The sequence below is a fragment of the Cydia pomonella genome, chromosome 19 (assembly GCF_033807575.1).
Source record: "Cydia pomonella isolate Wapato2018A chromosome 19, ilCydPomo1, whole genome shotgun sequence".
In the NCBI taxonomy this organism is placed as follows: domain Eukaryota; kingdom Metazoa; phylum Arthropoda; class Insecta; order Lepidoptera; family Tortricidae; genus Cydia; species Cydia pomonella.
Window position 1 is genome coordinate 17,060,492 of NC_084721.1, and position 13,195 is coordinate 17,073,686.

At 39.5% G+C, this 13,195-nt stretch overlaps 1 protein-coding gene across 5 annotated transcripts in view; it reads left to right on the plus strand.

The window, feature by feature from the left end:
- LOC133528289 (neurexin 1) overlaps positions 1-13,195 on the plus strand; it is a 326,318-nt gene that overhangs the window by 196,013 nt on the left and 117,110 nt on the right. The gene's annotated exons all lie outside the window — the stretch shown is intronic.

Here is a 13,195-nt window from a genome sequence, read left to right on the forward strand (position 1 = left end):
GGACCGGGGATAGAGAGCTGGCAGCTTTCTCGCCCAACGCTTGAGCATAGCGATCCAGCGAGGAAATGCTGCCAGCATCCTCGGTACCATGCCACGGGGGCCCATTTTAGATTTAGATTTTTAGTTTTATGTAGTAGTTTTAGTTTGGTTAATTGTATTACTTATATATTTTAATAAATTACTAATTCTAAAACGAGAGTGACAAAATGAAATATCGGCATAACTGTTATCTTAACTTATCTTAACTTTAATCTATGTATAGAAGAAAATCAAACAAGTGGCGACTCGGACTGGCCCACCGAGGTTTCGTACAAATATACCTTATTTTTTATTTTATCTTTTTTTTTAATTTACAGTTTTGAGATTTTTCCCTGTACTTGTAGTTATAAGTCGATATTACTTGCCAAATTTCATAGTACTAGGTCAACGGAAAGTACCCTATAAATTTTATTCCCTTGAGAGTGTTGAAATATACAGTTTTTGATTTTTTTCCCAGCTTAAAAGGAGCATAGACTTGAGAATATGGTTTTTGTTTTAATTTCAACTCGATAGCTCGTCGCATTCCCGAGATAAAGGGCCTTGACAGACAGACAGAGGGGCGGGCGGACGGACCACAAAGTGTAAAGTATAAGGGTTCCATTTTTTCATTTTAAGGTACGGAACCCTAAAACCTTACATTGTTTAAGAAAATGTCTACCTTCTTTAGTCATTTATAATATATCATCATACAATAGTTTTCGTTTTTATACTCAAGTACTAAAAATAGGGGAAATATGTATGTCGATTTGATTTTTACTTTTGTAACTGTTTGGTAACTTGTTAAAAAGGCATGCACATGACAAAACAGTGATTAGAATATAATGCCCTTCTGGGAACGGAATTATGAACCAGCTTTCCGGGATTCCCTTTTCCATCATCGGACATCCAGGCGCGGGGACCGAATGCACCCGTTCGTGGTAAACGTTCCATTTGTTCGCAGGAAACGATGTGCCTCCTGTTTTTTGGTACGGACTGCTAAAGCATGGAATGCGCTCCCGCCATCTGTATTTCCTGATAAATATGAACTTGGCATCTTTAAAGCAAGAGTGAATAGGCTACTACTGAACCGGTGAGCTCCATCGTAGCTTCACTTTCCGTCAGGTGTGACTAGGGCCAATTGCCGATCATTTTTTAACCCATCATGAACAGAAACATCACTCAAACGCCAAGCTCTCGGGTGCAAGGGAGCGAATATAAATAAACCTTACTCGAAAGTGTGAAGGTTACTTTGACAGCGTTCGCCATAACATCTATAGGTGTCCTTGGCGCTGTGGGCATGACTAGTAACGACGCCTTTAGGTGTTTAGGTTGGCGTTCGAACGGTCATTTTTTTTTTCATTAATCTCTTGTAGAGACTCTTACAACTGATGTAAAAAACCGTTCCTTACTTTTTAGAAGTTGTTGTTATAGTGGCAACAGAAATACAGCATCTGTGTATTTCAGCTGTCTAGCTATCACGGTTCATGAGATACACCCTGATGACGTTAGTAATCTAATATGTACATGAATACGAGTACATTTGCGTCTTTATAAACATTCAGATTGTTGTAGCCTTTGTCACTTTAGCTACGACAATGATTAAAACTAAAAACGCAAAGCAAATACCCGTTCCATGTCACCGTGTTAAGCTTTTCCGTAAAATTGGAAGCAGCAAATGCAGGTTTTACGAGGTGCAACGACGTTGCGGGCTCGAAATGCAGGTGGCATTCGCAAATTACGAGGATTTACGGGATTATTCGCCTGTGTTCAGAGCAACAATTTAAGAGACACTCAAAGCTAAAAAAATCGGCCAAATGCGAGTCGGACTCGCACAGGAAGGGTTCCGTACCATTATCTATAAAAACGATCGCCCATCCAAGTACTGATCCCGCCCGACGTTGCTTAACTTCAGTGATTGGATGAGAACCTCGAGATTGGAAAGAAATATTTATTTTATTCTGTTTTTAGTATTTGTTGTTATAGCGGCAACAGAAATATATAATGTGTAGAAATTTCAACTGACTAACTATCACAGTTCATGAGATACACCCTGGTGACAGACGGACGGACGGACCGACGGACGGACAGCGGAGTCTCAGTAATAGGGTCCCGTTTGACCCTTTGGGTATGGAACCCTAACAAGCAGACGTACAAATCCTTAGTTTCGAGAATTTCATTACGCATAGTAAAACTTTCTACTCTACCTTTCTATGAATTCCTTTTAATCTTTGTTGCGGCTTAAGATCTTAAAAGTCCCCGGCAATCTCGGCCGAATTTCACCTTCCCATACAAACGGAGTTTTGTTCTCATTTTAAAACTACTTGTTGGATTGTAATGAAACTTCGGACATACAATGCCATGAGGTATATCTAGGGCTGAAATTAGTTTATATTGCTCCACCTTATAAAACAAATGAAATAAAACAATAACAATTTGTGTATGAAAACCTTAAATTCGCTGTATTTTTATATGGTGTCTAAGAATACATAAACTAATTCCAGCCCTATATATACCTTATCCTATTGTAAGTACAAAGTTTCAGAGCTATCAGCTTCGTAGGCAGGGTCACTACCCACTAGGCTAAACCGGTCGTCGCCGGTCTGATGTCAGCGTACATTGAAAATAGTATTAAATTTATATGAATAAGATAAAATCCAAAGATTTGGTAAATTTTAAAAGTTGTTAATCTAAAGTTATACCGTTGTAGATGTACAATATGCCAATAGTCTACGTTTCAATCGTTCACGCTCCTTGGCGAACGAAACGCAACTGTGACTGTCGTAATAATATGGAAGAGTGAACGATAGAGATGACTACGCTACGCTACGGAGCGTTACCGATTGGCACGTTGGCTAAGCACCCAGCCCGCGTAGCCAATGTACAGTCAACCGATTTGAATCCTAGGCCACTATAGAACCTTGTCGCTTTAACTACTCTATACATGACATGCATCACTCAATAAGCACTGTCGTAGAAGTCATTATAACATGGTTCTATAGTGCCCTAGGAATCAAATTAGTTGACCGTAAATATCGTTTACGCTCCGTGGCGAACGAAACGCAACTGTGACTGTCGTAATAATATGAAAGAGTGAAAGAGAGATGACTACGCTACGCTACGGAGCGTTACCGATTGGCACGTTGGCTAAGCAACCGAAGGGCCTACCGCGAACCACGTTCGACGTGTTGCCTCTCTGTCGCACTTGTAAATTCGTACGTAAGTGTGATAGGGAGGCCCTCTGATCCGTTAGTTAGTAATTCACGAAGACTTGTTATTAAAGGTTAGATTTAACAAATCTGTGCGTCATCGTGGATGACTTGAACTTTACCTCCTTACTAAGGATGTATTGTATTCAATTCGCAATCAATAAACACGTAGACGTAGAAGCCACGAACACCTTCATTAATGTTAATGTAATCTTATTAGGAAACTGATCAGAACGTGGCGAAACCTACTCGTCTGGTGATACCGTTAATTTATTGTAGACGTAGACGAAACGTGTCTCGACTGATGAGGGCTTTAACACGAGCCCTAAGGTCGATGTGGGGAAGACCGGGGAATTATTTTACTAAATCTTATCTTCCAGACATTTGCCAAGCCTCTATTTCTGTAATACTTATTGATGAGGTTGGGTTTCTTCGAAGTAATCGTCAGAATAGGGTTGTTTCCATCTACAAATCTTAAGGCAGAATTGTATCCCAATAAATTCTTTTGGATTATAAGAAAATGTTAAACTACTTTTAGGGGACCTGTAATGACCATATTTTTGTAAATATTGAATTTAAAATATCTTTTGGCACACGTCACGTGACCAAACTCGAAACGTCTTTGAAGATTCTGATGAGGTCACAACTCTCGGATTGACACTGTTGACAGTTAGGTGATAAACAACAAATGACAAATGTCAGTTGACAGTTCGTATCTTCTACGTGTGTATGAAGTTATGTGTCAAACCGTAAACTGTGAACTCACACAATTTTCAAAGAGCGTTTTGGGCGCGAAAGCATCTGTCAAAATATATTTTGTTAATTTAACATATTGAAAAAGCCGTTTTTAGTATAAAAGTTGAATTTTAGGGCAACTTTTAGTTAATATAGAACGTAATACAAGCGTTTCAAAAAATTGGAAACAACTCTATTCTACAAATGTTGCAGTAGTATATTTTTCTCCGAACCGAGTCATTATTATTTATTAATATTGTTGTGTTAGTGGGCCTTTTGAGTGCCACTGCCACATCGACCAGCAGCGCTATCATGGTCACATTTTTGTCACCTGTCACTATGACTGTCACTTTCGCACTTACGTACTTGTTAGAACGTGACAAATGATAAACAGCCGACCATATTAGCCGTACAGGTATTGATATATTGTAGCGGCCCTTTAAAGTTGATTTGTCTTGCCCGTAGAATCTAGCAAATTCTAAATTATTTGGGCCGTAATGCCATGTACCTCATAAGTCATAATGTTGCAACACGTGTCGCCCTAAGTAGTTATATCTTTTTGACATTTGTCCTTGGACGGCGTGGCCGAATGGGGCGAAGCCAACTTGGTCAGATTCAATGCCACCAAAACACAGGCGTCGTCTTTTCACCGCAAAACGGAGCCAGTTCACCTTGGCTTTCAGAAATGTGTCCCGTGACTAACACTTTAGAGCTTCTTGGTCTAAGTTTAAAATCAAACTTCGGGTTGACTATTGAGTCCAGGGTTAAAACTGCTGCCAAAAAACTTGGTGTCCTATTTAAGGTGAGGCGGTATTACACGCCGAATCAACTTCTCTCCCTACACCAAGCACAGGTCCGCTCGTGCATGGAATACTGCTGCCACCTATGGGACGGTTCCGCCAAATATCACCTGGCAGCCCTGGACTCGATAGAGCGCCGGGCTCATAATTAGCAACATGTGTTAGTTCAACTTTTGGACCCGGGTATGTCCTTAAACAACGTCCAAAAGAGAGGTATGGGCAATGTGAATGTCATCTCGCCTTGTGTGGTAGGGCACAGCACAGCAGATGTCATTCCAGATCTAGAGCAGAGCCCAACTGGGGAAGTACCTCCACCTTACAGAAAACCGCAGCCAAATAACACTTGACCCTACTCATAGTGTTGTGTTCCTGCCGGTGAGTAAGGTTGCCAGAGCTTAACGAGGGGGGTGGGGTTAGGGTCGGCAACGCGCATGTAACTCCTCTGGAGTTGCAGATGTACATAGGCTACGGAGACTGCTTACCATCAGGCAGGCCGTATGCTTGTTTGCCACCGACGTAGAATAAAAAAAAAAAACTTGCAGTGTCAGTAATCTTGTCAGTGCGCATATTTTAGAAGCCCTAGAAGCTCCTGAGCAGTTTTGCTGTTAAGCCCTTTGATTAGACCTTTCGAGTGTTCTTGCCCTTTGGCGAACATCCACCAATCGATTGCTCTCGTTTCTTCTAAGCAGGGAATGTGCTTCCCGTTTAGTGATTCCACAGAACGGTTCTGGGCTGACTATTTCTGTAATAATTATTGATGAGGTTGGGTTTCTTCGAAGTATTGACGTCAGAATTCTACAAATGTTGCAGTAGTATGTTTTTCTCCGAACCGAGTCATTAGCTGTCGGAATACAGAATGAGCGCTGCCCTAAATCGTTACTGAACACAATGCGGCTTAAAGGATAAATAATAGCGATTTCTGAAGTGTTGGCAGACGGTCACTAAAGTCACAATGTTCGTGACTTTGGGCCCTCGTCTGTGACATGTGCAACAATGTGCGTGACTTATAAATAGGAAAGTGAATGAAGGCTTCATCATACAGTTTTGAATAAGTAGAAAGTTTGAACATGCCATGCCATGAAGGAGAAAATTAGGCTTGAAAACCTATTTTATGATCTCTACAGGAAAGAGTGTGTGTGTGTGTGTTACATAATAACAACAAATAACAATAACAAATAATAGCCCAGTATTTAGTCCATCGCTTTCACCCAATAGCCCAGTTCATTTTTGATTCCATCAACTCTCAAATAGTCCTTACACCCTGGCGGGTGCTGCCTCTGCGTGCGTCCCATGACACGGGCAAGGGCAACATCAGCTAGGTGTACCCCTTACATTTCATTAAAGTGTCAAAAGGACCTCTACGTGTTGGCTTCGGCTCCGCGCACGCCTCCCAAAGGTCCGGAACACCATTGTTCCGTGATGGGAAAGACATACAAATAATAATAATTTTTTTTAATAAGTTTTTAATTTGTTTGTTGCAGGTAAAAGTTACAATTTGCCGGATAGCACGACAGGATAAAGGTTTTCTGTAGTTATTACAATTTTTAAGCTACAAACACATACATATCCTTCGGCAAAGTATATGCACCTCCCGTTCATGTCAATGCATGGTCCCTTGACCACTGTGCAATGAACATTTAGGGACTTTTACTTAGGTTGGATTAAATAATGAGATTTTTTATTTTATAAAACATAAAGAGAAAGACAGTAGCTACTGGTTAATGATAATGATTACCTAATGAAAAACTAGAGAATATCGAACATTAAAACCAAATGTTATAATGTAACAATAGGCCCCATTTCCACGTCACACATGCACACTCTTTAATTGGTTTTGCATTTTCACGCATACCATAATACAGGCAGGCATGACTAATTACCATGGCGGCCATGGCGGTAACTGTCCCAATTACTCGAGTATATGCAATCTTTGGAAGACTAGGCATCTTTAACCAATTCTTAGGTCGAGCAGCACGTGGTTGCTGCATACTCGTATCTAAGCTGAAGGCGGTATTTTCAGTCTATAATTGATATATGGTAGGGTAACTATAATTTTTTTTTCGGTGTGGGAATGCTGTTACGCCACGTCCCTCTGCCCTGATGTGGGCACATTTTGAGGGGTATGTGGGACTCACACCTCCCAGCTTTTTCCATTAAGAAAGAGAGGTAGGAGGAGGGGGACTACCAGTTTGTGTGAAATAATTTGTAACTATAATTCGTTCAAATCCGCGTCTGCTTCTCACTTGTACGGTTAGTTAAATCAATTTCACAATTCACACACTCTGTTCAAATGCCCTTCCCGGTATAGGAAACAAGCATAGATATCTATCGCAATAGACAAACACTAGATAGAGTCAAACCAAGATAAGTTGGCAACAATTTTAATACCTCAGACCGTGCACGGGTTATTTTAAACGCCAAATTTCTATGAAATTTTGACGTTTACCTTACACACCGTACACAACTTTTCTTGGTCCGCCTCTATCTATATATGGGGTTAAAGGTAATACAACACACATACGACAAACATGTGTATGTATGATACGGTTCCTGACCGAATTTTTAGTCTTTTAGATTTTTTTCAAGAACGACTTTGTATACTACGGCGGTAGCAAACAAGCATACGTCCTCAAGGATCAAAGTCGATTGCGTTCTAAAAGTTTTAATTACCTATGTGTCGAAAGATGGCAGTAAATTTATTGTGGCTACAAAGTTTTCTTTGACAATCAACCTCTATTTCAAATTATTTTTGATATTATTATCAGTTTTGTGCTTAAGATCAATGGTGGAGAAGACCGTATATAAGCGTCCCCAAGGATCAAAGTCGATTGCGTTCTAAAAGTTTTAATTATGTGTCGAAAGATGGCAGTAAATTTATTGTGGCTACAAAGTTTTCTTTGACAATCAACCTCTGTTTCAAATTATTTTTGATATTACGAGTATTATCAGTTTTGTGCTTAAGATCAATGGTGGAGAAGACCGTATATAAGCTCTTTCGTTGCTTTTGTCTGTTGCGTTTGTACAGTCGAAGAAATTGATTCTTTAGCAGTTTACGGTTCAATTTACATTGGACAGCTCTTAGCATAAGTATGTACAACAAAAATAACTTGAACCGCAAATTGCTAAAGAATCAATTTCCTCGACCGTACACATACTCCACTTACAGAAGATCGGCATAGCAGGAGTGAAGCTCTGCCGTTCTGACTGTGTCTCAGCGACGCACTTGTACAAATACGAGATTTCTTGCCCTATAACAGTGTTACTAACCATAAATGTAATATGTCGGTTTTCCCCACATTTATCTTAGTTCCCATTCGTGTTTCTTAGAAAGTATTAGCTAAGCAATAGAAATAACACTCGTGGGCATTATATGACCTTACCATGCTTTGACCTTGACCTTTTATATTCATAAAAAGTCTTTATAGGCACTTACAAAACATTTTTATACCGTCGCGTGCAAACTTCAAAGGTTTTTCGACATCTAAGAGGCAGTTGAAACAAGAACGTGCAGAGGTTGGGAATGTAATGTGAAATTGTTTTACATTGACGTTAACAACTTGATCGGCAAAAATAAATTTAAGTACCTACTTGCTGTTTTGTCTTACTTCTAACAAGCCAATTCCAAAATATGATGTGATGCCGATCTAGCATGGATATGAATCATTCCAATATGAGTGGTTCCAATCTCCTTTAGGGCTTCTCTACACGATGGTCCAGCGTAAGCCAGTCTAAGGGACGCAGCTATGCGGTGCAATGAGATAGCAATATCACTTACTCCCTCTAACGCATAAATGCGTCCCTTGGACTGGCCTGCGCTGGGCCATCGTGTAGAGGAGCCATTAGAGGTTCATTCATTCATTATTTTAAAATTATGGCTTCAGTCCAGGGGAATATTTCGCCAGTATCAAGGTATTAGAAGCTTTAAATACTACTAAAATTGTACGGTTAGTACAAGACAGTGTACGGTGATTTTATTAGCTCTTGTAAAGCGATAGCTGGACTTTACAAGCATGTGGACTACCAGCCGTTGACTCCAAAATGGTCATTAAACGTGATTCAAGATTAATTTTCCATTCACTGCACATTGCCAATTAGTTTACTGTATAATAAGCTATCGACATTACACTTTAAACAATATTAATGAGTAAAAAACAAAAGAATTAATCACGAAGCTAACTATCAAGATGGCGCTCGAACCAAAATTTCTCCTTTAGAGGACCTGCTGAATTTCGCATTGTGTCAGCCTTTAACTAAAAACGTAACTTTTGACACTAACAGATCAGATTCAGATCAGTTGATACTGATTGGATTGAGATCTAATAACTAAAACTCGAACCCAGGAACGTCACGTCAGTATCAGATTGGAATGAGATTTAATTAAGTAAAACACAAATTGGTCTGTTAATGTCGTTATACTTCTTTTTTAGCATTAGTAAAAAGATAAATATCCTTGACGTCTTTTTATAGAAAAACGCCTTTTATAAATCAGTAACTATTGGCTATGAAACCCAAAGAATGTAAAAGATCGTATACTTATATGGTTTATAATTGGTTCATATTTACAGTGACTTATTTTTCAAAAGAGTTTTTCAATAAAAAGTCACGTGAAAATCGCTTATAGGTAAAAAACTTAAGTAAGTCACCTGTTGTATGACTTGTATGTAGTTGTGACGTGTTCGAATAGACATTTGTTTTGTTGTGTGTGTCTTTTAAACATGTGTTGTCTATTCGAACACGGCACAACTACATACGACATGTGACTTACTTAAGTTTTTTACCTATACCTTCTTTCTAATGCAAAAAAACATGAAATAGACCAGAGTTGAAAACTTAAATAAAACATTAATGTATAAACATAAATAGCAGTTGATAAATACGACTTGGATTACGAATAATTTAAATTCATCCCAATTCCACAAATTGACAGCAGCCCGTAATGGCGTACACTCGTAAATTTCGTAAATTCCGCAAAGTGGTAATCTCAATTACGGCTATAATCCGTGCTTGACAAATTCCTGCGTTTCTTTCCGAGTTGTGGAACTTGCCTCGTTTCCGAACGCACCCCGCCCGTTACCTAAGACGACGTTACTATGGTTCACACACTTATTTAACTTCACTGCGTAAATTTCTTTTTCATTTCTCATCTCTGAAAGAGGGTCATTATTGTTGTTAACAGTGTGCACATAGTGATACGTTATGAGTCATTATGGTACTTTATATAAATTATTTTTAATTTATTTAATATCGGTTTGACTTGGACAAGTACATTCCGTCCGTATAATCATATGATTCCATTATGGTTCAAATATTAGTTAAATATTATTTTATATTTCGTTAACATATATGTACTAAATATGGAACAATAAATTATACATAAGCTTATAAATAATGATACAAACCATAAATAAACTTAAAATAAAGGTCGTTAAATAAAACATGTCCTCCAAGTCAGTTTAATGTCAGGAGAATATTTGAATTGGCCTATATTTTAAAATTTTGGAGCAAAAATCAAATTGCCCACTCATGTTACCTCACCAAGTCACCACCAACGTCGAGCGCACAGAGCACATTCCATATTTTTGGATATAAAGTATGGCGGTAAAATATTTATAATAAATAATATAATCGCTATTTAGTGCTTAATTATTAGGGTTCCGTACCAAAAAGGTACAAAAGGAACCCTTGTGGTGCGACTCTGTCCGTCCGTGCGTCTGTTTATTGTATGGCATTTCAGTTACTTGATTTAAATTAAATATTAATCTAAAGATTGATATTTGCAATCTTCAGATAGTCGATGGCCCTTTTCACTGAGGTTCGCGAGGACTTCAAGTCCTTTCCCGTCCCTTGAATCTAGTGAGAGGGCATTTCAGATCAATGTGTTTGACCGTCTGCTCTGGCTCACCACACACGCACTCAAGGGAGTCGCACTAGCCCCATTTATGCCAACAGTAGGCTCAGTTTCCGTCGCCTGTTCGAATGCGGTTTAGTTGGCTCTATACCCGGCGCTCGGCTCCAAATGGCCGAAGACCGTCTGGACGCCCCAGGTACCGCTGGAGAGATGAAGTGCAAAAAGACCTTAGTGAACTCCGCGCCGTCGACTGGACGGAAACGGTTTTGGACAGTTAAGCTTGGCGGTCTTTGGTGTCGGAGGCCAAGATCCACTTCGGGTCGCTGCGCCACAGCAGTAAGTAAGTATACCCGGCGCTGGTTGTCGAAGCCAGGTGGACGCCTATTTGGGTTGAGTGTGAATAGTTGTACTTCGTGTTAAAGTACCTACTTAGGTAATATTTACCTACTAGAAGTATAAAATGCAGCTGAAATAATCTTGATCGAGCGACGCCTTTAAGCGCTTGCTACCCAGAAATTGGCCAAATCCCTACGGGGATATCCACGTAAATTGCGATTTTGTTCTAGCGTTCGTTGTAACATTTTCGAGATTGTTCAGTTGACGATGGATACCTGGAGAAATACTCCAAACTTATTTCTATGGATTGAAATATATTACATCTCATTACAGAAATATATTACCATAAGAGCTAAAAAAATCATAGTTCTTCCCAAGATTTTTTGAAGCAACTTCTGATGGGCAATGCTCACTATTAAGGATACTTTTATAGTTTCCTGTGTTATTTTAACTTCAGATAAGTTATAGGCATTCCCAAATTGAAGCGCTTAAATTTTACAGTTGCTATTTAGTCACGCCTAGACAAGCGAGAAATGTTCACGTCGGAATGGATAGAGGAATAAAACTATTCGGTTATGTGAGTAAATATGAAGGTTGCATTCAGAAACATAACCTATCTATTATTATATAATATTATTGATGGTTTCAATTTAATCTTGTAAATCTAATTTATTTATTTTAAATGACTGAACTAATCACTGACAACGGGTTTCACACGTCTAGCTAGACTGAATATATGATGGGACACAATGCTTGTAATAAATCTTCTGTTACCATATGTTAAATAATTGTGTTAATTTATTCATTCATTTATTCATTCATTCGGGATTTCTTAACAGATAATACATAAAATATTCATTGTTGAGAACATACACCAAGGCAAGGTATAATGGGCGTAACAGTTTTACGACTAGACGTACAAAGTTGCAGAAAGAGATTAGTTTCTATATAACAAGCTTTGAAATTACACAAACTTAATTTCACGATATCAAATATAAAACTTTTTAACATCATTTGATATCGTGAAATTAAATTTGTGTAATTTCAAGTTAAAAGCACACAGTAGGGGCTATCCGAAAATTCTGGAATATCTCAAACGCGAAGTTCGGAACTCCGATAGCGAGAGTTCCTCAGTTTTGATAAATTTGCAAACTCCCGGCAATTTGGGGCTCGTGACGAGTCTTTTAAAAAGGAAATTGTACCTTCACGGTTTACACCAGGTGTTCCGTAGGTGTACGCACAAATACTACATTATTTTCTTTAATTGTTTTTAAATCGGTGAATACTTAATCGAGTAGCACATTCCAAACGGGACAAGCCTGAAACGAAACGCTTTTCGCTTTTAGAAAAGCTCGAGTGTTGAAAGTATACAATTTATTTTATATTATTATTATTGGGGTGTTACGGACGTTTGAGTGCCACGTCGACCAAGCAGTGATCTATTGTGACGGCCCTTTAAAGTTCATTACTGATGCCCGTGGAATCCAGGAAGTTCCAGATTCTTTGGGCCGTAATGTTATATAAGTACACGTATACAATATAAGTACAACGATTTATATTTGAACGCCGTCGCTACCGCTCATCCTAGGCCTATGCACACCGTGACTATATAACGCGCCCAGGACGCGCGTTTGTATCGATACACACGCGATTCGCACAGAAGTCGGAGGGCCTACCGCGAACCACGTTCGACGTGTTGCCTCTCTGTCGCACTTGTACGTAAGCATGACAGGGAGCCCTCAGAGCCAGCTTGTAGACGTTTGCACATCTACGGGCCTCCGCTAGCTGACGCGGATTATCCGGAACGGACGCCCCGTCTAATAAGAAATTGTATGAACAGCGCTAACAGTCGCGGGCGCGTGCGACGGATTTGGCCTGGGAGCAGATGGCCTACCGCGAACCACGTTCGACGTGTTGCCTCCCTGTCACACTTACGTACAAATTTATAAGTGCGATAGAGAGGCAACACGTTCAACGTGTTTCGCGGTAGGCCCTCAGGACCCGCGAGCGTGCGCACAAAATAATCACAAAATAACACGCGTGTGTATTGATTCCAACCACGCCGTTGACGCGCGCGTGCATCGATTCAAACGCGCGTTTGTATCGCGACAAACGCAAACAAACTGCTTTATCGCGCGTCGTCTGGAGTTGGACGCAGTTTTAATTAATAAACTAAGAATAAATTTCTGAACTGGGTCAGGTTATGACGGCTCATTCCTAGATCTTAAGGAACAATAACAACTCTTATCATG